Source organism: Rousettus aegyptiacus, unplaced genomic scaffold (genome assembly GCF_014176215.1).
Source record: "Rousettus aegyptiacus isolate mRouAeg1 unplaced genomic scaffold, mRouAeg1.p scaffold_m13_p_3, whole genome shotgun sequence".
Lineage (NCBI taxonomy): Eukaryota > Metazoa > Chordata > Mammalia > Chiroptera > Pteropodidae > Rousettus > Rousettus aegyptiacus.
The window spans coordinates 6,915,529-6,940,869 of record NW_023416306.1 but is presented as its reverse complement, the minus strand read 5'-3'; the positions used below and the strand labels follow the sequence as shown (position 1 = coordinate 6,940,869).

The 25,341-nt window shown below is 53.9% G+C and overlaps 1 protein-coding gene across 9 annotated transcripts in view; it reads left to right on the top strand.

The window, feature by feature from the left end:
- Nucleotides 1–25,341, top strand: part of RALGPS1 (Ral GEF with PH domain and SH3 binding motif 1) — a 240,160-nt gene that overhangs the window by 7,490 nt on the left and 207,329 nt on the right. Inside the window, exon 1 of one of the 9 annotated variants that reach the window (XM_036218303.1) lies at nt 22,619–24,861. The exons of the other annotated variants lie outside the window; for them this stretch is intronic. The gene's annotated coding sequence lies outside the window, so the exon portion shown is untranslated. Of the gene's footprint in view, nt 1–22,618; nt 24,862–25,341 lie in introns of those variants that run through there. 9 annotated transcript variants of the gene reach the window in all.

Here is a 25,341-nt window from a genome sequence, read left to right as displayed (position 1 = left end):
AGGATGGTGTCTGACAGCAGTGGAGGAGTCACAGGAGAGAGAAGGAAACAGGGTCAGCGAAAAAGGGTATTTGTAGTAGTTCTCTTAGTTTTGGTTATTTTAATTTCCTGATCATTGAATTTGAGGAATTGAGTTCCGTTTGGAGCGATGGGTTAAGGGCCGGTTCATTCTAGGGACAGGAACACCCTGTCTTTCTTGTAAATGACGAAAGTGCGGTGATCGCTGATGCGTGTGCTGATGGGCTGATAAGGAAGATTAGAATTTGTTCTCGAAGGGGAGCTTTTTGATAAGACTAGAAGTTACTTGCTGATTGATGTATAGCATTCTTTTGCTGTTTTCGAAAGTTGCGGATTGCCTCCGTCGGCTTATTTCTCTACTTCATCTGCCTTGTCTCTGGGTTCAGCAGCTGCTGGGCTCACTAGCACCGCTGTGGCCTTTGCGCTCACCAGATGTAGTCAGTCCATCCGGATCACCGAGTCCACTCTTCCCACTTTCCAGACGCAGATGAGAGCGGGGACTTTGGCAAGCTTTCACACCCAGGTATCCTGGTTCCCTACCTAGCAAATCCCTACCTAGCAAAACCCCATGGACTTTAGCACATTTGCATAGTACAGTTTCTCAACAGCTATCTGGAACATTGCTCAGAGACCACGTCCCTGAAGAAGCGTTTCTCTCCGATGAAACACTCTGCTTCAAGGTCCTTCGTTGCCTCTGCAGGGTGACGGCATGGGAGGAGGGACTAGGACCTGCCTGCAGGCACAGCTCTGAAGTCCGGGCTTGGTGGCTGGCTGAGCATAAGCAGTGCCTCTGGTGGTCTGTTAGCAACACAGGTTGGGGGCTTCATTATGACACTCGGGGGCTTCTCCAGGACCGAGAGAGTTTTGGGACTTAGTTTTATTGATGTAGCCAATATGCTTGTGGAACAGAGAGAGCAGCCTGGTGTTATAGAGTGATCGCTGGATATGGAGCCAGAATGCCAGGTGTGCCATTTGCTTTGGCACCTGCTTTCCAAGTAAACAGGAACATCCCTGGTGTGCGCACCTCCTTTCTCCAGTAGGACAGCCCCAGCTTTAAAATTTCAGATTGCTTTGTGAGGGCGGAGTCAGAGTAAAGTGAGCTGGATGGTATTAAAGTATTGTATGTTAGTCAGAGGCAGCCTTCTTCCTTGTTCCTCCGTCTTCCAGACCTGCCTGCCAGTCCATCTGTCCATCCATTCATCCATCTATTCATCGACTCATCAATCCAGTTCTTATTCAGGGCCTGCTGAGTGCCAGCACTATGCCGAGTGTGGGGCCACAGTAGAGGAAAAAGACAAGTCTGGTCCTTGCTCTCTTGTAGCTTACAGTCTAGAAGCAAAGTTAAATAAGAACAATATAAGTATGTAAAAATTCCAGCAATGATGTTGGCTACAAAAGAGGAGTATGAGGTGCTGGGAGACTGTAAATGAGATGGTTTCACCTGGCTAGGAGGGTCAGAGACAGACTCCCAGGGGAGGATGAGTTGGAGTTAGACAGCTGAAGAGGTGGCAGCTGTATCCATTGTGGTCCCAGCCGGGCCAAGGGTATGGAGAATTCAAGACGTAACAGCAAGCCGGTGTGGTCGGGGCACCGAGCACGAAGGCGACCCTAATATACATGTGCATGCCCCGGCGGTCAGGGCCTTGTTCTCCTCACCTGTGCTGGAGATCCCGACAAATTCTGTGGTTGCTGCCTCCTTTTCACATCTCCCGTCTGTCAGCAAAGCATCATCGCTGAAACCTGCCATGGCTTCCAAGATAGCAGTTGGCCTTATTTTTATTGCTTTACAGATTGCTTCCTTTGCTTCTCAAGGGGACGGAAGAGCACCGTGATCTCATTAGCGGTTTTCATTCACGAAGTAAACATTTACCGAGCGTGTAACGGGCCTGACTCCTTGTCCTCAGGAGCCCACGGACCTGACAGACAGGAGTAAATAAATGATGATGACATAGCGTTAGGGGTGGCAAGTGGTGGGAATGGAAGCTCGGGGACCTGAGTCAGACTCACAGGCTCTTCAAGACAGACTTTCAGTTTTCCCAGGGGAAGGGGGGGCGTAGGCAGAGGACGCAGACTGTGCAGAGCTGCAGGAGAGCGCGCGTGCTCGTGACGCTGAGCTCTGCGGCGGTGCCGCGGTGTGTGAGGCTCGCGGCGAAGGGACGGAGCCTGGAAAAGTGGTTCGGGATCAGAGCTCAGGCGGCAGAGAGAGGCCCGGGCCCGCACAGCGGTTCTCGCCCTGTGGGGCGTCAGAGTCCTCTGTGGGGTGTGGGGGAGGGAGGCCGGTCGTCCTTGTGTTGAAGAGTTTTCACGGATGGTTCTGATGCCCCCACTGGTCTGGAGAGAGACTTGGGGTCACCGTCGTGTGGCTGGCCCTGAGGTGGTGTGAGGGGCGCGCCTCCCTCAGGAAGGCTGTGTGTGTGAGCGGGGGGCCCTGGCCGGGCTGCGGTAGCACCAGTGTGAGTGGGACACGGTGGCCGGTCAGAAGGAGCAAGAGGGGTCAGTGCGGAAGGAGGAAGGTGGTGGCGGTCACGGGGGCCCCTCCAGCTCTCTCCCCGCAGGCCTCTGCCCCCACCCCCTGACCCCGAGGGGTCTGCTGCCCCCACGTTGGAACTCTTACGTTCACAGATGTCGCAGCCAGCCTTGCTCGAGAGGGGCCGTTGTGGTTACCTTGCTTCTGTGCACAGAAGACCCTGAGGAAGGCCGTAAGCCCTTTAGCCTCCCTCAGGACCTTCCAAGCAGCCGCTCACACCGTCTGTCGATGGTCCTCTGGACTGAAATCTCTGGCTCCTGAAGCAGGAGTGTTGGGGCCCCGTTTAACGTTCTGGGGTTCAAGATGAGTCTGTAATCTTGATGGAGAGGTTGTATGTCTAGATCCTAAGAAGGGCAGCTGTCAGGACTGTTGGAGGAAGTTCTGGAAAAGTGAAACCACTCCCCCTGGATTGTCTGCCGCGGGAGCCCTGGGTCTTGGGAGTACGGCCTTGGTCCCCTGTGTATCCCAAGCTTCGGTAGCAGGGAAGAGCCTGCTGTAGGATCTCAGAGTTGGAGTACACGATGTAAACCCAGACTTCTGGTGGAGGCAGGATGCTCGTTTGGCAAAAGTGGAAGTCCGTCCCCCTGGTAGCCCTAAGCGCCTGGCTGAGATTAGTTTATCGAACTCGGTAAGGAGCCTTTAATCTGAGACAGCCAGTGGGAAACTGATCTGTGATCCAACATGTGGTTTCTAAGTATTACCCTGGACCCAAAGACGGGGCACGTAGGACAGAGGCAGAGACCCGGGGCCACTGGCCCTGGTGCTGAAAGCCACGCTGAGGAGTATTAAGAACGGCTCAGGGATAACTCAAGGGAAGCAGCTGTCCTTAATGCCAGGGCCAACCACCCTCGTAAGCCATTTGTTCCTCAGGAAAGAAAAAGGAAAGGATTATGTGGAGCTGAGAAGCCCCAATACTTAGGCAGAGAAAAGGGAGCAGATGGATAGATGGGAGTGTGTGTGCCGGCACAGAATGTAAAGTGCTGTTCAGCTCTCTTGGGATGGAACATGAATAAATGGTTCAGAATAGGGGGCAGGCTGAGACGGCTTCAGATCCTCACCCAGGGACTCACTACCCGCGCCAGCGAGGGGATTTGTGTTGACGGTGTGTCCTTTGAGGAGTTATCTGACCTCTTTGGGCCTCAATTTTCTCACTTTAAATGGGTTTGATAACCATACCTACCTTAGAAAATTATTGTAAGGTGATCTCAGTGGTACATTATATGGGTAAAGTGCTTAGCAAAGTATGTCACAGAGTAACATGATGATGATGATGATGATGGTGATGATACCATCATCGCCTGAGTACCTCTGCAGATGTCAGCACTAGACCGAACCCCACCAGCATAGCAAATGTATGAAATAAAGAACTTCAACAATAACAGATTCAGCTACGTGGACACCACCAAATGGGAAGAGAGCCCGATCGACTGGTAGAAAGACTTGAGGATAAGCACAGCTGGACGCGATAAGGACAGGGGAGCACGTTAGCCTCCGTCTTCAGTGATGATAGAGCTTTTCATCACTTCTGCCTTCCTGAGGATTGTGGTGGGCACCAGGAGAGGCTGTTTTGCAAATTAGTTACCTAATGTTTGTTTGTTTATTAGCTCCAAAGTCTCATTTTCATGACAAGGCCTGCTATAGGATAGCCTCTTATTAAATGTGTTTTGAAGGAATTAATCAATTTCTGGCTCTTTCCAGAGACGTCTGGACACAGTTAGTGGTGACAATAATGTTGGTAAAGATTTAAGGCAGTTCCAATGAGATGTTCTGTAAAATTTGATAAGGTAGTGATGCGCATCCAGAAAAATAAATTGGTAAAGAGATTAAAATTTTTTAAAAGTAATGAAATGGACATCATCTTCCAGATTCTTATTCATTTCAACATATGTTTGAGTTGCTTGCTGTATGTAGAAACAGTGCTAGACCCTTTGTTTGGGACCTCTGTCATGATAGATGCTCTCATTTAACTCTTATTCCTTTCCTTAAGAGGGAGCCATTTCTGTAGGTTGGGGTATGAGTGACAGAAAACTCAAAATAGCAAAGACATAGATCAGTCAGACGTTTCTTACGTGTGAGACATCAGGACATAACCAGCTCAGAGTAGGCAGGTAGCTTACGTGGTCAGAGACCTTCTGTCTTGTTCCATCATGAGGCGATCTTGGGAATGGCTCCATAATCTGAGGTCACTTCGTGGCCTGAAGTGGCTGCTGGAACTCTAGTCTTTGCACCTACATTCCAGCATTCGAGGGCTGCTTTCAGTGAATTGCACGTGACTATTTTTTTTATCTCATTGGCCTGATCGTGCTCACGTGGCCACACCTAGCAGTAAGGGAAGCTTGGGAATATGATGTGTATTCCGAAAGCCATGCATCCTCCTAAAAACCAGAAGTTCTTTTACCAAAGATGGAGGGTGGCTGTCGGGGGCCAGCCTCACCATTACTGGACGTGTTTAACAGTTTTATTGGCTCTGGAGCCTCGGTGTAGTTGCGGTGACCCCAGTATCATATGGCCTATAAATGGCCGAACTTTCAGAATTTATTGTAAAGCACTAATTTATTAATCCCACATCGTGCTTGGGTGAAAGCAGGAAAATACATGAATGGCCAACAAGCGACTTTGTTGCTAATTACACGGGAGGTTAACTCATGAGATGCGAGGGTTCACACAGCAGCGAGGGAAGGAATGAATGTTACGTTGCCGGGCATTTGAATCTCAACGCTGAAAAGAATTTGATAAGCAGTGGAGTCCCGATGAGTCTGAGGTAAAGGACAGAAACAGTTAAAGATGGGAAGGTGTGTACCGACTGCAGCGGAGTCTAGGAGAGGTGGGCCGCGCAGGGCTCGGGTAGGCGGGGAGCTGCGAGGGAGAACTCTCCCCGTCGTCTTCCTGTCTTTTTGTCTGCGTGATTCCTGAGTCAGAGATGAAGGCACGAAGATGAGCGTGTGTTTCCCTTACCCCAGGTCCCGTGGGGGTGACTCCATGGGCCCAGGCGGGTGCCGCACGTTCGTGTCCCAGCTGAGAGAGTGCGCTTGCGGAGCCTGCGGCTTCATGGCCGGCAGTAGGCAAGCCCGCTCTTTGTCCTTAAGGGAGACGCTGACCCGTCCTTCGAGGTTGCTCACTGCAGACGCAGCCCCGAGAAGTGGCCGGCTCAAGGTGTCAGGATCCCACCTTCTTGGCGTATCCAGTAAGACGTGTTGGAGAGCCGGAGACCGTGGGGACTGAGTCGCCCAGCACGTGGCTGGGGGATTCAGCGGGACGCTGCGCGCAGAGCGTGTGCCGCGGCATGTGCCAACAGGAAGCTGCCCGTCAGTGTTGCAGTGACTGTGGGCTGTGAGGGGGTAGGCCCAGCGAGGACACAGCCAGCGGCCACCACCTTCCCGCCTCGGTTTCAGGGTTTAGACAAGACTGAAGGCCCCGGGATTGTCAGGGCAGGGCGCCTGCGAGGCCGACAGGGAGAAGGAGCTCTCAGTCGCTGGTGTGCAGCTTGTATCTTGTTGCAAACATTTCGTACGCAGCACATCCCGGGGGCATGTACTCTCCTGGCTCTTGGAAAATTATGTATAATTCTCTTTTTTCTTATATATAATCACATGAAGTCTGTTTGTTGAACTTACTATTTCTGGTTCACTTAATTTGAAATATGATCTTTCTAAGGAAAGACGGTATTGTTTGTTTATGCATGTATTTAGCAAAATCTTGATAATTAATTTCAGGCTATTGAAACTTTAACTTTGTATGATGTATAAGAGTATTACAAAAATGTAGAGCTGAAGGACATTTAAAGATTAGCTCAACTTTCCAGTTTTATAGTAGGAAGCTGAGGCAAGAAAAGATGTTTACTGGAGTGGTCACAGTTGAAGAATGATGGACATGGTGCCAGCCCTTGGCCCGTCCAAGAACGTTTGATTCTATTAGAGTAAATAGGCGACCAAAGGGAGTCCATCTACGCTATTTTTGGGTAAATATCAGGCCAGTACTCATCGGTCTTCATTTAACAATGAACAAATAGAAAAACTAAGAGACGACCCACTGAAAAGATCCAGCCGTATAAAGGGAAGTAAACAAAGCATGCAAGAAATAGAGCAAGAGCAGGCTTCGGGGAAAAAGTATCCAGACCTTTATTCAGTAAACTGAAGTAGATTTCAAACATCATCTTCATTGTCCTCTCAGAGAAGTTATAGATGCTCTGAAAGATGAGATGATGAGTCAACAGACAGGGAAAAAGGAGCTTGAGGCTTTAAAGAACATAAGGAAGCAAATCATGTAACGCCAGCATCTGAAATTCACAGCACTGCAGAAAGTCAGGGTGTCAGGAGGAGGACAAACCGCCGATCTCAGAAGGGACAGGAAGGCGATGAAGGTGACCCCGGATGTGGGGGGTGGGCCAGCTTGGAGACCAGAACAAATGGAAGAGAAGGAATCCTCAATTTTCCTGAGCCGTAGAGGGACCTGAATCTGTAAATTATAAGGGCTCATCGTGAACTAGGCACAACTAACAAACTAATTAACACTTGAAATAGTATCCAGGTTAAGTATTTTTTAAACTTTAAGACTATACCATTAGCATCCAGGCAGAAATAATCTTTAAATCAAAGAGAAAAAATAGGCTGGGCTCGGACTCGTTTACACATAGGTGCCAGCAGGCGGTGGAGCAGCACCCAAAAGCGTCGCGACCCAAGAATTTTATTCTCAGCCAAGTTTTAGTTCACATTTGATAGAAACAAATTCATTTCAGTCACGCAGAAACACACCTCGTGCGTAGCTTTTGCTGCAGCCATGCATGATTTCTGGGGGGAAAATCGCTGGAAGGCATGCTCCGGTCAATCAAAAGAAAAGGCCACAAATGGGCAAGTCAGAGTCAGAAAGGGCTGGCCGTGGGAGTGGAACCATGCAAGTGTAAAATCACTTCCGATTGTTGTGATTCTGATTATAAAATAGAATTCTGATTATTATAAGTGTGAAATGATTGTTGAAAGAAGATACATGAAACCATAATTAACAGAGAAGGCAGGAATAGAATTCCTGTTCGAACCGGAGACCATGCATGCGAACGCACTCTGCAGTCCAACGAGAGCTGTCCAGATGCGAAGGATGAGAGACTGACAGCGAGATCCACGCCCCCGATGCGTCCGGACATGTGTTTTTTAGCTAATGAAATGCAATGTTATGCGGTTGTTACACAGTCCCCCCGGGACCACTGGCAGCGTGATTTCTCTGGGCACCGTCTTTTGCAGCTGACCTGGAGAGGGGTGCCTGGCGCCTTCGTTCTGCAGGGTGGCACATTGCCTGTGGGAACGTGAAACGGTGCAGTCTTTGGAAAATAACTTAGTAGTTCCTCAAACAGTTAAATGTCATTACCGTAGGACCTAACAGTTCTACTCCTAGGTGTGTATCCAAGAGAACTGAAAATATACTTCTACACAAAAATTTGTACCTGCGTGTCCATAGCAGTATTATTCATGGTAGCCGAAATGGAAACAACCCAAATATCCATTAATTGACGAAGGGATAAATAAAATGTGATGTATCTATATAGTAGAGTGTTATTCAGCTGTACACAAGGAAGTACTGATTCATGCTACAACACGGATGAGCCTTGAACACACTAAAAGAAACCAGACGCAAAAGACGCCCATGCTGCATGATTCTATGTAGAAGTGGATCTGTAGGGACAGTAGATCGGTGGCCGCCAGGGAGGCGGGGGAGGGGAGTGAGGGCCGATGGGTTGGGGTTTCTTGTAAGGGTGCTGGCAGGTTCTGGGTAGTGTGCTGGTCACACAGCTTAGCATGCTAAAAACTGCTGAGTTCAGCTTAAAAGGGCACATTTAATGGTATGCAAATCATTTCTCAATTTAAAAGCTATTTTTATTACTAAATATTAATTGTAGAAAAATAAGAAAGTATGTAGACCAAAAAAAAAAAAAAAGCCATCGTATCGTTAATGCTTGATGTCTACCTCGACTTCTGTGCGTCCGTCTCAGAGTCGGGGTGATGGATCATTTTATTCCTTCTCGTCCATCGCGAGTGCCGTGTTGGGACCAGCACAGTGCACAAGCCCGTTCTTCTGTGGCCTCTTGTTGGGGTGTTCCTGCTGGAAACAGTATTTTCTACAAGTGGAAACTGCGTTTTTTTGGAGTCAGAAGACCTGGGTCCCTGCTCTGACTTACCCTAGGTTTGTGAGTTTGAGAGACGCACTTAATTTCCCTGTCCTCATCTTTAGAGGGGGTTGTGATACTCTTGAGACGTCTCACCCACCAGCATAGCTAAAATGAAAAATAAAAAAGACCGCATCAGGTGCTGGCGAGGATGTGGAGCAGCCGGAACCGTCCCGCCCTGCTGGCGGAGTGTCGGTCACCTTGGCCCCATTTGGTAAACTGGCGTCAGCTGCCGAAGCGGGACGTACACCTGCCGTGCGACCTGGCAGACCCCCCGCTGGGTCTCAGCCCAGCAGAGAGGCGTTCCCGGGTGTGCCGGGGGCGCTCGGGCACGGGCACCGCGGCGCCGTCTGCAGGGGAGACGGGCCAGTGTCTCCGGCGGGAGGATGGACAGGTACAGTGCAGCCCCCTCAGAGGAAGAAAGCCGTGCTCAGCAAGAGTCGCTGACAGGGCGCGTTTCGCAGACACGATGTTCCCGGAGACGCAAAAGACTATATATATATACAGTGTGTTCACCGGGAAGTTCAAATGGAGCTAAGCCGCGCCGGCACAGCGGGGGCGCCTGGGGCACGGGCAGTCGCGGAAGGGCCACCCACCGCGGGTTTCCTCCGTCTCCGGTCTCCGTGCGCGTGCGGTTATCCGGGTGTGTGCACTCCGTGAGAAAGCCGTGACCTCTTGCTTATGTTGCATGTACATACAGTTCACTTCCATAAAAAAATGGCTGGAAACACTGAAAAAAGGGAAGCGCGTAAGTCACATTGCTCTCACTAAAACTGTTAATGACAACAAAAGTTGCTGTATTATTGATGAATAAGAAAAATATGTTCACATTTATTTTATCTTTCTTTGATCATTTGTACTTGTTTTTGATAATGTACCTACCGTATTGGTACATTGAAACATCTTTACAAATACATACATGTAAGAGGTTCTTGCTTAATTTTTTTTTTTAGCTATTGGTGATGAGGGATCTAAAGGTTTGGTGAGCTGTGGCTCAGGGTTGTAACAGAAGGGGGCACCCCGAGCAGAGGCCTGGCCTTGGGGAGCAGGTGGGCAAGGGGGTGCACTTCAAGCGGTCCAGTCAGCGTCCTGTGCTTGAGTTGGTGTCCTTGTCGCTGGAGCATGAAGTGTGGGACAGAGGGGCGGCGGGGAAGCCAGGCATGTGGCCAAAACATAGCGGGAAAGGAGAGTAGTCACCGAAGAAGCTTAAGTTAATTTCAGTGATTTTAGGACAGGCTTTGCTACCTGGCTTTGCTAATGATGATATTGATCTATGAGGAAAGTATTCGACGTTTCAAAGAACAGGTCGAAATCAGATCTTGTAGCACGGTAGTTCGTCTGGCCTTGCTGAGCTTTGAAAATCAGGTCTTAAGCATATGGCACAGTGGTGGAAGTCGAGCTGTTCCCCTGCTTTTACAGCTGCTGCTGTTTGGAGAAGATGTGCTGGGGGGTGTTTATCCTCTTGGCCTGAGATTATGAAGCGTAATGTTTATTTCTGCTAAGTCGGGTCACTGACCTTAGTGAAATGTCCCCTTGTGAGCTGAGGGCCATGGTATGGGCACCCAAAGGTACAAGCTGGTACAGGGGAGCCATGCGGTGTTGCAGAGAAACCTTGTACCAAACGGAGCCTGCTGGGCTGAGGAGCTGCAGAGTGACTTTGGGGGCCTCAGGCATCCTCGGCGAGCCACACACACAGAGGGCATTTCAAGGGCTGCTCGCTACATTAAGCCCTGGGGTTTCCTCTGTGGTTCTCGTATCAACAGTTTATTCCTTTCTTTCCCTCTCTGCCTCTTCCTGTGCAAAACCTCCTGTTGCTACCATGTCATGCTGTCACCTTTTTGCTCTCATTGGTTGGACAGAAGACACATATTCTGTGTCTGACTCCCCAGCAGCTACGGATTCTCGGGGAACCTGCCTCACAACATCAGGTCCCTGTCCCTCTCCGCAGGCCCCTCTCCTCTCTTCACTTTGGCTGTCCTTGCTACTTGACCCTTCATCAGAAAGGGCCACCTCGTTGCGCAGGTTACGCTTGGCCATAGGAGGATAGGGTGAAGGAATACAAAGATGAACTGATTATTGTCTTTCAGAGACTATAATCCCCGTTTGGCACCTCTTCTAAGAAGGCGTTTCTGCGTCCCCCAGCTCCCTGGAGCTCTCCTTCCTCTACACCTCCATGACGCGTGTCGTAACCTCCTCTCGAGGCCCGGGCCACGTTCTGCGTCACGTCCTGCTTTTTGACGCCCCCTTACCTGTTGTCCTATCTCCTTGACTCGACGTTAAGGCAGGAGCCGGGCGCTGCTCATCACTGTGTCCTGCGCAGTGCCTCGCTTAAAACCTTTTGCACAGTGAATGTTACGAGACCGAAAAGCAACATGGAATCTCCATGGCTCCCAGCATCCATCCCACCTGTGGCCATGGCCCTTGGGCCTTGAGGTAACGTAAAAAATATGAGGAGAGCCAGAGAGTGCCTAGAAGAATAGTGAAAGACTCTAGTCAGGTAGGAGCAGTCACAAAAGTGTGAAGAGCGGAAATACTGCCGTGTTTTTCAGATTCTTCTAGTAGCCTTACCCTCTGTCGACGCATTGTCACAAAAGAGGCAGAAGGTGAGGTTTCCGATGCCGGCTTGCCAGGGGTCCGGTCTTCCTTGATGTCGTGTGATTAACTACAGTCCAAGTGATTCATATGGTGTTTAGAAGAAGCAAGTTCCCCAAAACTTCATTATCAGTGGGGTTGGCTCCCCTGAGGAGGAAGCTGGAAACAACTGTAGGTTTAATGGAAGGCGCGTGGAAGAAAACGGAGACTCAGACAAGGAGTTTTCCTGAGGTCGCATAATAAGAAAGTAGCCGGATTGCGATTTGACTCTAGGGCCGTCTAGTTCCTCTCCGCTGCCTGAGCTTTTGATCTCTTTAGAACTGGGTTCCACGAGAGGGGCTGCAGCTGCCTGCTCACTGCCTGTGCCCTCAGAGGGACCGCCTGATCTTGCTCATCCCAGGGGACCTGTGCAGAACTGCTCCCAGTCCATGCAGCTGCGAGAGGACTGCCTGTCCCCTGTCATCACCAGGGGACCAAAAGGCAAAGGATCTGTGTGCCCCACTTCTCAGCGGGAAGATCACGGATTGCCAGCTCGTTTCACTTGGGTCCCCTTGAACAAAGGCTGTGTGGTCATCCAGGGCCGCTTATTATAGCTGCAGAAGCTCAAGCAGTCTGCCATCAGCGGGGTGTGAGAACCCTCATCCTCCCACAGGCAGAGGCAAATGACAGCACATTCGCAGGGACTTGGCTGTTGGAGGGATGGAAGCCAGGCTTCACCCTCGGAGCGGTGGCTCCTTTGAGTTAGGATTAATGGAGATGATGCACAAGAACTTTAGTGACCAGGAGAAGACTTCCAAAGGGACAGGATGAAAGTGTACCAGAAGTATTCTGGAGCTAAAAACCACGGCTCTTGAATTTAAAAATCAGTTGAACTGAAATGAGGGGCTTGGAAGATCCTGTAGAAGAAACACCTCACAACCCAGAGGAGTAACAAAAAGAAATGGAAATAACGGATTAAAACGTGAGGCACGTGGAGACCTCATGTTCCAGAGGAGAAAGAGGAATAGTTGGAGGGGCAATAGAAAAATAATAGAGAAAAATTTAAACTGAATTGAGGAAAGATTTGATTCTTTAGATAAATGATTGATTTAGCTCATACTAAGACCAACACTTCAGACCTATTTCCTAGTAAAACCCCTAAGCTTCAAGAAGAAAGAGAAAGAACACTCCTAAAGTTTTGTAGGAAGAAAGAACAGGTTGTTTTCAAAGGTAAGAGGGTCAGACTCTCACTGAGCTTCCCCCGTGCAGCGCGGGAGCCTGGAGGCCGCTGGGCCGCTGTCCCCTGACCGTCGGCGGGCGGGGGCTGCCGTCCTCCGTGTCCCCGGCCAAGGTGTCACTCACGGGCCATTGCAGAAGAAAGACGTTTCAGACATGTGAGGACAGAAGACATCCCTCACCTATTAAGTGTGCCCGAGGGAAACACCCAGCCTCGTTCTCTGACCAGAGGACAGGAAAGCAGAGCGGAGGCGCTGGGCCCAGGGACGCGAAGGGCGCAGGAGCCGGGAGCAGCGGGGCTTCCGGTGCGTACGGCGCAGCCTCAGTGGGTGTTGCTGCTGCGAGTCGGAATTTTTACTGTGCGTTAAATTAGCAATAATTTTTACAACAGAGAAGGAACTTCCATATGGGAAAGCATATAGGCCGAAAATAAAAATTATAAACCACCTCTGCAAAACCTAAGGCTTTAGCAAGAGAGGATGGGAGAGTGGGGAAGTACGTGTTCCAAGGTGGGTCGATGGCTTCTTATTTGTACACCCTATTGCATCTGGCTAATGGCAATAAGGATATGTTACTTTTGCAGTTTAAACAGATAGTCCAGTAAAATATAATTTAAAAATAATCGAATACCAAGAAACGACCTATATCAGTAACTACACCTTCCTTCTTTTCTGTTATTTGTTTCTTTTAAGATTGTTTTTATAAATGTCACTGTTGAAGCAAGGATTCTTAAAGTTTCCTTTTGGTAAGACAAAGGTTTAGGCCGTCGTGTTAACATCTGATACCTTCCCACTTTCGGGCACCTCATTCTTGAACCTGAGCACGAGTAGATGGCAGCACCTGCCCACGTGATCAGGAGGAGGGGGACTCTGCCCCATCGTGACCTCAGAGTTGGGTATGGGAAGCAAGAGGGGTGAGGCCATATCCTGCTGCTGTTTGCATGGCCCTCTCACTGGGCATCTCGGAGGGGCAGCTGAGTGTGGCCGCAGCTGTGGCAAGTCCAGGCAGGAAGATGGACTCAATTCATGACACATGCAGCGAGTGTTCTGGAGAAGTTCGCTCCAAAAGCCAGTGGGAGAAGGACGTGACATAGTCAGGGTCACGGAAGGGTTCCCGGAGGAAGCGGAATCAGCAGTGAGACTGGAAAAGAGCGCGGAAGAGAAGGGAAGAGGTGAACCAGTCCCTGTGAGAGGCAGCGGGTTGGCTGCGGCCACCGGTGCTCTCCAGGGGTGCTCTCCAGGGGTGCTCTCCAGGGGTGCTCTCCAGGGGTGATGCTTCGGTACCTGTTGGGCACCTATTCTAGTCTTCACATCGCTTCTTCCTTGGCCGGAAGCCACTTCCAAGGGGCCAGGGGGGAGGTGCCGGCAGATGGGAATCACAGGACACGCCGTCCCGAAGGCAGGGCCTGGGCTTCTTAGTGGATTGGGTGTCTCTAAGCCCCCTTCCTTCCCTCACACCCGGCTTCCCTTTACGGCCTTGTCTCCTGCGCTTCCCCTGTGAGGCCCGTGGCCCTGACCTCTTGGGAGTGGAGGGGAGAGAGGAAGCAAATGCAAAGCCAGGGTAGGGCGGGATGTTCAGATGGGGCGATTTTTGGTTGGGTGTGTGGAATGGAGGGAGCCCAGGAAGGGATCTGGGCCGGAGGGATTGTTAAGGCAAGTCTCACCCACTTCTCGCTGAAGCCCATCTGGGGCGGCCACGTCCACCTGTGTCCTGCTTGAGCCAAACCTGAGCCTGAGGCCAGTGTTCATCCTTCCCCCCTCCCTCCCCTCCCCAGGCCTGCAGGGGTGTTTGCCCCTGCCAGAGTGCCCCTCTCTTTGAAGTCCTGGAGCCTTCCCCCCCGACCCCCTGTGGAATTAGGTGGCTGGGGTGCTGATAGGGGGTGTAAGCTTGGCAGTCTTGCTCTGACCCTGCGCCTTTCCATAGTGGTTTAGGGGAGTCATTCGTTTTTATTGAGAACACAGCAGACGGCACTGGGCGCTGCACTGGGAACGGGGTAAAATGACATGCGAGCTCTCACCCTGTGCCGGGCGCTGCGATCAACACTCATTCCACAGAGGCGGCCTCAGCCCAGGCACTTAAGACACGCGAAGCACGTGGACAGGTGCCTGGCACCCACCAGCACTCCTGAGAGCCTGCCGAAGCTGTTAGGTGAGGCTCCCGTGAGGTGAGGACAGACCCGTGTCCCCGCTTCACAGAGGAGGCAGTTGAAACTGCAAGGCGCTTGCAGGATTCAAACCCAGAACCTTGGACCTCCACGTCCCAGCTCCCTGAGGGTGAACGAGGCAGGCGCGACTCTCACCTGCCAGGGCTCCTGGTCTAGCAGGGAGAACAGCGGCTCCCTGTCAGAGTGACAGGTGCGACAGCGGGCTAAGCAGAGGGCACCCTGAGGAGCAGACCTGGTGCAGCCCGGGGACCTGACGGACGGAGGGGAGGGGCTGAGAATTCCAGGCAGAGTCCTCACTGTGGCCATCGTCGCTTCCCCGTCCCTCGTGGCTACGCCTCAGTCTCCGTGGGGCTCTGGCCAGGAGGACTCGTTCAGTGGTCTGTGCACACGCTCAGTTAGTGATTAATCGTTTGAGGGCAGGGCCGTGGCTGCTCGTCCCGGCCGGGTTCCTGGGACCTCACCCCCCAGGCAGTCAGGCCCACTGGGGAACACATCTTCTCTTCCAAGCACCGCATGACTCAAGGTCCCGCCCCTCTGCGAACCCCCAGCCTTTTTGAGGACACATGTGCACGCGGCCTGGGTTATAGATCAGTGTTGCCTAGCCGCCTCTCAGTCCACTCTTGTCCCTTGCGGGAGTACCTTCGGCGGTCCCGTAGGACTGACTGCTCTGTCGCAGTTACCCGTCGAGAAATGACGCGTTATGATAAAACCACGATTGAACGTCTAAGCTGAATGACCCTCGCTGAGGCCGGCCGCCCCAGCAAATCAACCTGTGTGTGTGTGTGTGCGTCCCTCCCCGTCCCTGTCCCCGGGGCACGTGGGTTTCACACAGTCGTGCGTCTTGCCTCCTTGGCTTCCTTTCCGCAGTTGGGAAGGAGAGCGAGCGGGCAGGAAGTGGCCACCAGGTGGCGCTGCAGCACCAGGCATCTGCCTCTGACCGCCTAGGTCTGTAACCCCTGGTGGTGAGCCGTCCTTGAAGAGCTCCTCTCTGGAAGTTCACTTTCAGTTTTCCCCCTAAATGCCGCGCTGCTCACAAACGGTTTCCATCATAATGCAGAAGAAATGGATGAGACGAGCGCAAATAGGAGAGAGTCAAAGTGCCGCACTACGACGCTCTGAACCGTCAAGTGGATATCCTTGTGCGCTTTTGTGTGTGCGCCCAAGCGAGCATAAAGATTTGCAACCACGTTCAGATGCCACTTTCTCAGCGAGGCCTTTTAAGATCCGCCGCGCTCCCCGTAAGATCGTCGCCCCGCCCGCCCCCCACTCTGCCCGTCCTCTCTCTCCACTTTGCGTTTTTTCTCCGGCGCTTGTCACCAGCCGACACGCCGTATACTGTACTGAACACTTTATCCTTTGATTCCCCCGCTAGCGTTACTGGGGGACTTCTGGCTTCTCTGCTGCTCTATGCCCAGTATCCAGAACAGTGTCTGACTTTTAGTAGATACTTCGAATGAATGAATGAATGAATGAATGAATAAATATGTCCTGAATTGGTGGATATCTTTGTCTGTAAAAAAAAAAAAAATAAAAGGATGGGCTGCCTCATTCTATAAGCCACTGCTTAGTGTCCCCTTGGATGGGTGCCCTCCAGCTGCCTGTGCTCGAACACATGGGGGTGGCTCTCCAGGGTTTCCTTGCCTCTTCCTAGATGGCCTTGCAGTCAGTGAACTTCCTGGATCAGACTCTCGGGTGGTCTGACGATTTCCTTGCTTTGCTCAGACTCTGGCCTTAGTGCTTTACAAATAGCATCTCATGTGATCCTCATGCCATGCAGCTCACACCTGTGAGAGGTGCTGCTCTTAGCTTCTGTGTTTACAGGTGACAGGCCCCACCCAAGGCCGCACGTCCGCCGAGAGGAGAGCCCCAGCTTTTGGGGTGGGGGAGATTCTTTCTATATTAAAGATATTCCTTTATCATCCTTTCCCCAGCTTATTGTCTTTCATCTTTTTCGTAATGTCTTTTCCTAATCAGGAGTTTTAATTTTTAGTATAATTTAGCATGCATCTGCCAATAGTTCCCTTTCTTTTCAGGCTTTTGTATCACCCTAGAGAGGACTTCTTCACTCCAAGATTGTAAAACAATGATTTGTGTTTCGTCTAGTGTATTTTTATGGATTTTTTTTTGTTTAAATCTTTAATCCATCGAAAACTTATTCCTATACATAATATTGGGTGAGATCTTAAACAAATCCCCCCTCACGTGGATGGTGAACCCTTCCATCACCATTTATGGAGTGACCCCTTCTTCCCCCGTTTGAAATGCCGTCTTGAGCAGACGTTAGTTCTTGCATGTGCTTGATCCTGTTTTCTGGACCGTGTTCTGTCCTGCTGATCTGCTCGCCGCTCTCATGGGGCTTCCTGGCAGGACAGGCCCCGTCTCAGTATACTTCTGTTTTGAAAACTTCTTAGCAATTTTTTTTACCTATTCTTCCAGAGGTAATTTTAAATCCTTTTGTTGAATTCCAAAATGAACCCCCTTAAGATTTAGAGTGAACTTACATTTTATAGATTGATAATTGGGGGAGAATCAATGTCTTTACAGCATTGTCTTCTTATTAAGAGAAATAAAATCTCCTTTGATTTTAAACCCTCTTTTTTTTTTGTATTTTAGTGACATTGCATAATTTGCTTCAGATGATCTCCGTACATTTAAAGGTTATTTCTAGACATTTTGTCCTTTGGTTAGCAGTCTCCTCTCCATTTTCTAGCCGGTTATTGTTGAGAGTGAGGACACAGCTGAGTTTACGGCCGGACGTCTAACATTCACAGCTTTCTCCTCAGTCCAGTTCCATTTGTTTCAAATCTTCTGGGAGTTCTTAATTTCTGGTTTGTTGATGTCATCCTTCCTTGTATTTCAAGACTGCAACAGATTTCTCATTTGGCTTGCATTTTATTTCTTTGGTCGTTTCAACAAGATTTGAACAGGGAAAGAAAGGCAAAACGTGTAGACCCAGTTTATTGTCCTGAAACCAAAATCCGTTTCTTACTTCGATGTCACAATGTCATTTTCTCCGTGCCCTTCTGACGGCTCCACCCACCCGTCACCCCCCGCGGTGCTGCCCACGCGGTGTGGAATGAGGCTTGAAGACAGCGTGGCGCTAGGGCATGTTTCTGTAAATGCTGGCTCCAGCCTCACGGGGCCACGCCCCTGATTCCCAGCGGGCCGCCCAGACTGTTGTCACAGCCCCTCTCCAGCCAGACCTTGCCCACCCATCTTACCCCCCCACCCGAGGCAACCTGCCTCCCGTTTCGGTGGGACGTGCCAGGCTGTGCACGGTGAGTCATGAGCCAGTGGTGTTTGTCAGGGGGTTCCAAAACTGTGGGTGTCCTCTCCTGCCAACCTACTGCTCACCTCGAGGTCTCTGAAGTACCTGAAGTACCTGGTCGGAAAAGGGACAGCAGCAAAGCAGAGTTACGAGCTGGGCCAGGGTCTCGCACCCCAATACAGGCCTCTCCGGTCAGAGCTGCTTGAAGCAAGTGTTAGGCTCATAGCTCGAGGGGGCCTCCCACGCCCCCTGAGCTTGATCCGTGTCTTGAGCCCTCTCCTTCCTCTGGCCAGCAGCAGTGTCCAGGGACGTGCCGGCCAGGCGGGCACACGTAGGGGTGCCTGTGGGAGTCAGAGACGCCTGAGCCGCAGCTGGACCCTATTTGCCTCCGGCCCTCGTGCAGCAGTGGGGAGAGGGGAGGGCCTTGCACAGCTGTGTGACCTCTCGGTCCTCAGGGATGCCCCTGGCGCATGTGGCCCGGGCAGGGACTGGGAGGGCGAGAGGCGGCCCCTGGTCCTCACAGTCTCCTGTCTCCTTCCTTTGTCCACCACAGACGGTACGTTTCTGGCCCACATGTCACGAGCATGAAACGGCTGAACCTCAACAGCTCAGCTGTGACTCTCGAATCATGGTCTGTGCAGGAAATGACAAGCCCCTGGTTTTTAGGGCCGGGCGTGGGGATTGTGTGTGTTGGGGTGGGGAGTAGGTGGGGGGGGGGGTGAGGGTATAGAGTCCCTTTAAAGAATTTGCCTCTTTTTTGAAATAATTTTAGATTTACTGAAAAGTTGCAAAATAACACAGAACATCCACCCAGCTTACATGTTAACAGCTTATGTAAATCACACAGTCATCAGGTTAACACAGGTGCATACTCTGAACTGAGCGACCTTTTTGCACATCACCCGTGTGCCCTGATGTTTTCCTCCTGATCCAGGATTCAGTCCGGGACCCCTCCCAGCGCTTAGTTGCCAAGCCTCGCTAGCCTTCTCCAGTCTGTGACAGCTCCCAGTCTGTCTGTCCAGAAGGCCACGTCGGGTCCTCGCTGGATGAGGTTTACGGTCCGGGTTTTGTGCTTCTGCGTCCCTGCCGCATTGAGAGACCACGCCGAGCCCCCAGGCGTGGTTGCGGGTGTCCGGCTGGCCGGTACCCCGGTGGGAAGCAGGTTCTCCCCAGGCCCGCCCTCCCCCCGGGCAGGCCTGAGTGGCGGCCTCACTGTCCAGGGCAGGGGCAGCCGCGGACAAGCCCCGCTCTCGCCGTCTTCCCCGAGACTTGCTTGGTCAGATGTCCTTCCTCCTGCGTTTTCAGTATCTCGCCCTCCACTCACTCCTGAGCTCGTGCCCGAGAGCATGCTCAGGAGTGCCCGGCGAACCCCCGCCTCCGGCTCCTGTCCGCGATTCTTGCCCTCCCTTTCTGCCCCAGCTGGCGCTGGGGGCATCAGGAACTCCTGTCTCTGTGCGTCAGCCTTTCCCTGACACGTGCGTCGGATCCAAAGGCCGTCCTCCGCCCGTTCTCGGGCCCCGTCCTCGGGCCTCGTCCTCGGGCCCCGTCCTCGGCCCCGTCCTCGGGCCCCGTCCTCGGGCCCATCCATGGCCCCGTCCTCGGGCCCCGTCCTCCGGGCCCGTCCTCGGCCCCGTCCTCCGGGCCCGTCCTCGGCCCCGTCCTCGGCCCCGTACACGGCCCGTCCTCGGCCCCGTCCTCCGCCCGTTCTCGGGCCCCGTCCTCGGCCCCGTCCTCCGGGCCCGTCCTCGGCCCCGTCCTCGGGCCCTGTCCTCCGCCCTGTCCTCCGGCCCCGTCCTCGGGCCCCGTCCTCCGCCCCGTCCTCCGGGCCCGTCCTCGGCCCCGTCCTCGGCCCCGTCCTCCGGGCCCGTCCTCGGCCCCGTCCTCGGCCCCGTCCTCGGCCCCGCCCTCAATGGTTCTGCAGCGTCTGGGCCTCTGGTGGAATTCTTTCTCCTCTTGCCCGCGTCCGTACAGTGAGGTCACTGTCTTGTCTTATCCAGGGTCCTTTTTTAGCCTCTTTCTGGAGGAAGATCCGGGGTGCAGCCTGTGTTTCTGTAGCGACAGGTGTGCCCCGCATCCAGAAGAAGGGCTCACCGTGAACACGTCTCCGTGCTGTGGCTTTTAAACCACGAATTCATTTGAAAGTGCTGGTGATTTATCGTGGCTTCTTTATCAAAGGTTTTTTCCTCGTTAACAGATGTCAAAACGAACCGAATTATTTTTAGTGCCGTCATGTGCACGCTCATCTGTCTGTCTCCGTGTGTGTGCGTGTGGGCGTGCGCATGAGCGTGGTGCTGCAGGGCACGCTGTGTGACCTTGGGCACGGGGACCGCGGCCGTGGGGGAGGAGACGTGCCTTTTCTTACTTTGTGCCTTCTTATTCCGTTTGTGTGATTTTAATACGCACGTGTGTTAACTTTTACGTAAGAAATTCAGGAAGTCCTGCCTCCCCGAAAGGTGAGGCTGGACTTCAGGCTCCTGAGGACGGGAGGGGCCCGATCACCTCTGCCCCCGGCCTCAGCACACAGTGTGTGGTGGGGGACGGGGCGCGTGGTCGGTGCCCGTCACGCGGCTTTGTGGCCCGCCGCCAGTTCGTGCCCGCCCTGTTTCAGCTCCGTAAATGTCGGTGCAGCCTTTTCCCTGAGAAGACACCCTTCCTGGCCCTTTTCGGCAGGTTTGCTCGGTTTCATAAGTTTTATCCCTCCTTCATGGCGTCTGCAGACCCTTCGTCTCCAAACGCAGCCCTCTCTCCCCGGCGCGGCGGCTGCTGCTCCTCCACGGAGGCGCAGCGGCGTGTGGACACGGTGGCGCCTCCTCAGCCGTCTGCCCCCACACACGCCGGCCCGTCCTCTCTCCCTCAGTGGGGAGGGGGGTGCTGGCCGGAACGTCTGGCGGGTGGTTTGGGAGGAGTGGGGCAGGGCGCGGGGGGACGCCGCAGCGAGCCATGGCCTCGCAGGTCTGGCATGTGCTTACGTGGCCAGGCCTCTCGAAAGCCCCAGACGCTGCTGCTTGCCAGGGAAGGAGGTTTGGCTGGTGGGAGAGGGTCAGGGGGAGGCGGAGACAGCAGCAGCGGCAGCCTGCGCGAGGGGGGGCCTCCCTCGGGCTGCTGGCAGGTGGTCCGGCCCCGGAGTGAGGTCACTCTGGGGGAAGCTTTTGGCAGTACAGAATCTGACATCCTGTGTCTGGTTCAGAAAGAGAGAGAGAGTGTGTGTGTGTGCGCGTGCACGCACATCCATGTGTAGACACACACACACTTACTGCTCCTGAACTGGACCCAAAATTGGTGGAGGGGTCGCGGGCAGAAAAACTCTCTTTGTTTCCTTCCTGTTGGTCCTTGTCACAGCTCCTGGTCAAGGCACAGGAGGGTGGAGAGCAGCTTTGACCTGTCCACGGATTGCAGCTCGCCCGCTCCACGGGTGCGGGCTCGAGCCGGGCGTAGAGTCCGTTTCCATCCTCGAACATTTGGAGGCAATCGCTCTCGGGTGCCGAACATCCCTGGACGTGTGTCTTGTCTTTGAAACGACCTCCGTGGTTACTCTGCCTTCCCGGCGGTGGCCCGCACCAGACGGCCGCGTGTGATTGTCTCGGATTCCCGGTCCCGAGACGCCGCAGCAGAATCCCGAGCTTGGGAGGGACCCAGCGCTGCATGTGGGGCCCCCTTCCGCTCGTCAGGAGCCCACACACACCAGGCCAGACGGTCACAGGGAAACAAGAGGCGTGGGGCTGTCCTGTGGTTCCGACGCAACAGCCACGTTCCCGCCGGGTGACATCATGAGAACCGTTTTTCTCCTGCAGCGTTTTGGCTTCCAGGGAGGCGTTGGCAGCATGAGCGTGTGTGTGTGTGTGTGTGCACTCGCGTGTGCACGCGCACCCGTGAGAGGGGAGGGAGGCCGGGGAGGGAGGGTGTGCAGGTGGACGTGGCCAGGCCGCCGCCCAGTGCAGCCGGGCACGCGGCCAGCGCGGGAGCGTCCCCGGTCACAGCGCCGTTCCTCCCAGCCCCAGGCTCCTCACCTGTGAAGCGGCTGTGTAAGATGCGTGTAAATCCTCAGCCAGAGCCCGAAACGAAGCGAGTGTCTAACAGATTGCCCGGGCGACAGCGGCGCTCGGACTGCACGTGAGCTCCTCGGGGTCGAGGGCTGGCTTGACTCCTCTGCGCCGCGCGGACTTGCGGAAAGATTCGCCGGGCTCGCCGAGCAGACGGGGGAGCCAGCAGGCGGCGAGGGGCCGCGGCCGCGGCCGGCGCGTCAGGGCCACCCGTTCAGACTCCGCACCCGCCCCCCTCGCCGCTGTGTCCCCAGCGCCGTGTTAATTGAGGGCGGCCGCGGGGCTGGGGCGAGGCGAGAAGGGCGGCCTCCTCCCGTGCCCCGGGCAGACCGGCCTCTCGGGGCCCTTCCCCGGCTCCGCGCTCAGACCGCCTCCCGTTCCGCGCCCGTCCGTGAAGACGCGGCTCAGCCGCTCTTCTCAGCGATGGTGAGCCTCAGGTCTCGGAGGGCAGAGCTGTGTTGTCTTTGACTCTGGACCCCAGAACTGGTCCATCTCAGGGGATGGGTGTGGAGTGAGCCGCCAAGCAGCGCGGGGCTCCGAGGCCCCCATCTGCCCAGTCGCGGCACCCCTAAACTTCGGGGCCGTCTTCTCTCTGCCCCTCTGCGCGCGTGAGGTCCCTCAGCCACGTCCGTTCCACCACCGCACGCCCTCGCACGCCCACCCCTCACTCCGTGGGGCGGTCCGAGCCATCGCCGTCCCTCACCCCCACCGGCCTCCCTGCTCCCGTCTTCGGCTCTCCAGTCCAGTTCTCCCCACAGGAGCCGCAGCGGTCTTAACGGATCCGGTCACGTCACTCTCCTGCTCAGAGCCCAGTAAACCCAGAGCCCCCGCCATGGCCTGCAGGGCGCTGTATGCTCCGGCTCCTGCCGGTGTGTGTGTCCCCCGCCTCCCCCCGTCTAAGGTCCGGCCCTGACCGTCTGCCGCCGTCGCGAGGCTTCGAAGCTCAGGTGCGTGCCGGGGCCGTTGCCCTTGCTACGCCTGCTGCAGAGAAGTCTCCCGCTGGAGTTCACGGCCGACTCCTTCCTAAGGGCTCAGCTCAAACGCTGTGTCCTCACAGAGTCCTTCCTCGACCACCCTGGCGGATACGTCTCCCCCTTACCTTATTTCTTCACGACGTTTCCCATGACCTGAAGTTATTTTCTTTGTTCGTGTGTATTTTCCGACTCCTGCCCTAGAGTATAAATTCTGTGGGAACAGGGCCCGCTCACTTCATGTCCTCGGTGCCTGGAACAGGGGCTCTTGACCAGGCATCTCTGAATTCGGATGGGCAAAATATGACATCTTTATTTTCACAGACTGCTAACTGAAATTTGGCATGTCTCTCAGTAACAGATATAGATAATGAATCATCATAATGAATCTTGCAGTACCTTGGACTTTGTCACTGATAAAAATCACAGGTATTATCATATCGCACAATGACCATGGGATCTCAGAATGCCCGTGCTCATAACCACTTTGGAATTATGGTAGTTATTGGCCCACCAATAGGTCTTGTTATTTAATTCAGTAATAAACACGTGTGTGTGCCCGTACACGAAGAAATACATGTATTACTTACTACATTACACACTGCTTTTACAGTAATTTAATGACTGTATTTTAATATAGTTTGTTTCCTGAGTAATCCTGTGTAATTGGTTTCCCGTGTAATTTTATATACGCATTTAAAAGCATTTCTGTGAGAGGGGGTCCTCGGGCTTCACCCGACTGTCACAGGGTCCAGGCGCACAGCAGTCAGGGACCCGGGGGCCGAATGCGCGCGTGGTGCGTGGACGGGCGACCGAGGTGCACGCCTTCCCGTGGCACACGCGCCCCTGTGTTTTCAGGGTCAGGTTTCCGGTGTCCTGGCATGAACTCGGTGGGCAGGAAGGAGCCTCGGTCAAGGTCTTTGGATATCTAAGCACTCGACCCTGGGAAAGGGGCCCGCGTTACAGCCCTGGGCGGGGCCCGGGCCCACCGCCCTTCCTACGCCAGACGCAGCTCTCTCTCCAGCTTCCCTCTGTGTCTGCCTCCTCCCCGCTCTGACCCACCCGTCCCCGCCGGATCGCCGACCTCTACTCCTGAGGGTTCAGCGCCTCGGTTTGGCCGACGGGCAGAGTTGGGGATCTCAGGGTCCTGAGTTACCAGGACAATCAGGTGGCCACTCTGGTCCAATCAGTCTGGCCTGGAAGGCGTGGTTCCCATCTTCGGGGGCCCTCCCATGGTGGGGAAGGGGTTCTCGGAGCGGCCTGAGTCGGGCTGACCCCCTCGGTGGGAGTCTGGTCCCTGACGAGGAGGTAGGGCTTGGCCAGGCCTCAGGGACTGACATGGGTTGGTGGGGGTTTCTCTGGGCCCCAGACAGGGTGTTGTTCTATTCTGCTTGGTCCTCTTTTTATTTACCACGTGAACAATTACTTGTCTGAGAAGCACTGCCCATAAATGAGGCTGTTTTTGTCAGTGGCAAGACACGCAGGAGTCTGGCCCCGGCCGCCCATAGGAAGCATAACGGGTAGACAGAGTCAAGAGCAAAGTAACACTTCCTTTCCATCTGCCTCTAGGCCATCATTCCCAGTGACCTTTGGGCTTGACCTTATTGCTTTCCAGGATTAACTTTCTCATGGACATGACAGATCCAGTACGTCCCAAATTAAATTCAGCTTTCCTACGCATCTGCTACACCTCTCTGTTCCCTTCCTTGACGAAGGACATGGCCCCCTCTGGAACCTCAGCCAGAAGCCGCTCATCCTCAGCCCCTTCTCCCTGACGCCCTCAGCAGTCTCTATTCGGTCTCTGTCTTGACTGGCCCTCTGTCCGTCTGTCTCCTCCCGGACCTCACTGCTGCAAACTTAGCTCCGAGGCCCCCTCGCCTCCTGCCTGGATGATCGCCGTTGGCTTCCTGCCGGTACTCCCCTTCCCCCCTCCCCTCCGCCCTGCTCTCCCGGTCATTTTCCTGCCAAGAAGCTGGGGCGGCTGCAGTTCTGCCATGCCCAGGGACGTGGCAGAGGCCCGGCTGCACTTGTGTACACACCGGCACCAGAGCAGCTGGCTTCGCTTGGGGTGGTCCGGGCGCGATGACCAGACGCAGCAAAGTTCGAGCCGCGTCTTGAATGGTGACAGGCTGGCCGCACAGACGGTCCAAAGCGCGAGCTCCTCGACCTCTGGGCCTTAAATTAGATGTAGTGTGGGCGTAATAACGGGAGCTACCTGAGGACCGTCGCGAGGGCGGGGTGAGTCACGTGACGTGCAGCGCCTGGCGCGTGGCGAGCTCCGCACAGGTGTGAGCCAGCCCGTCGCTCACGTCGTTGCTGACGAGCCTGGGCGTAGTCAGCCTGTCGCTCACGTGGTTACTGACGAGCCCGGCCGGAGCACGGGGAGACGCAGT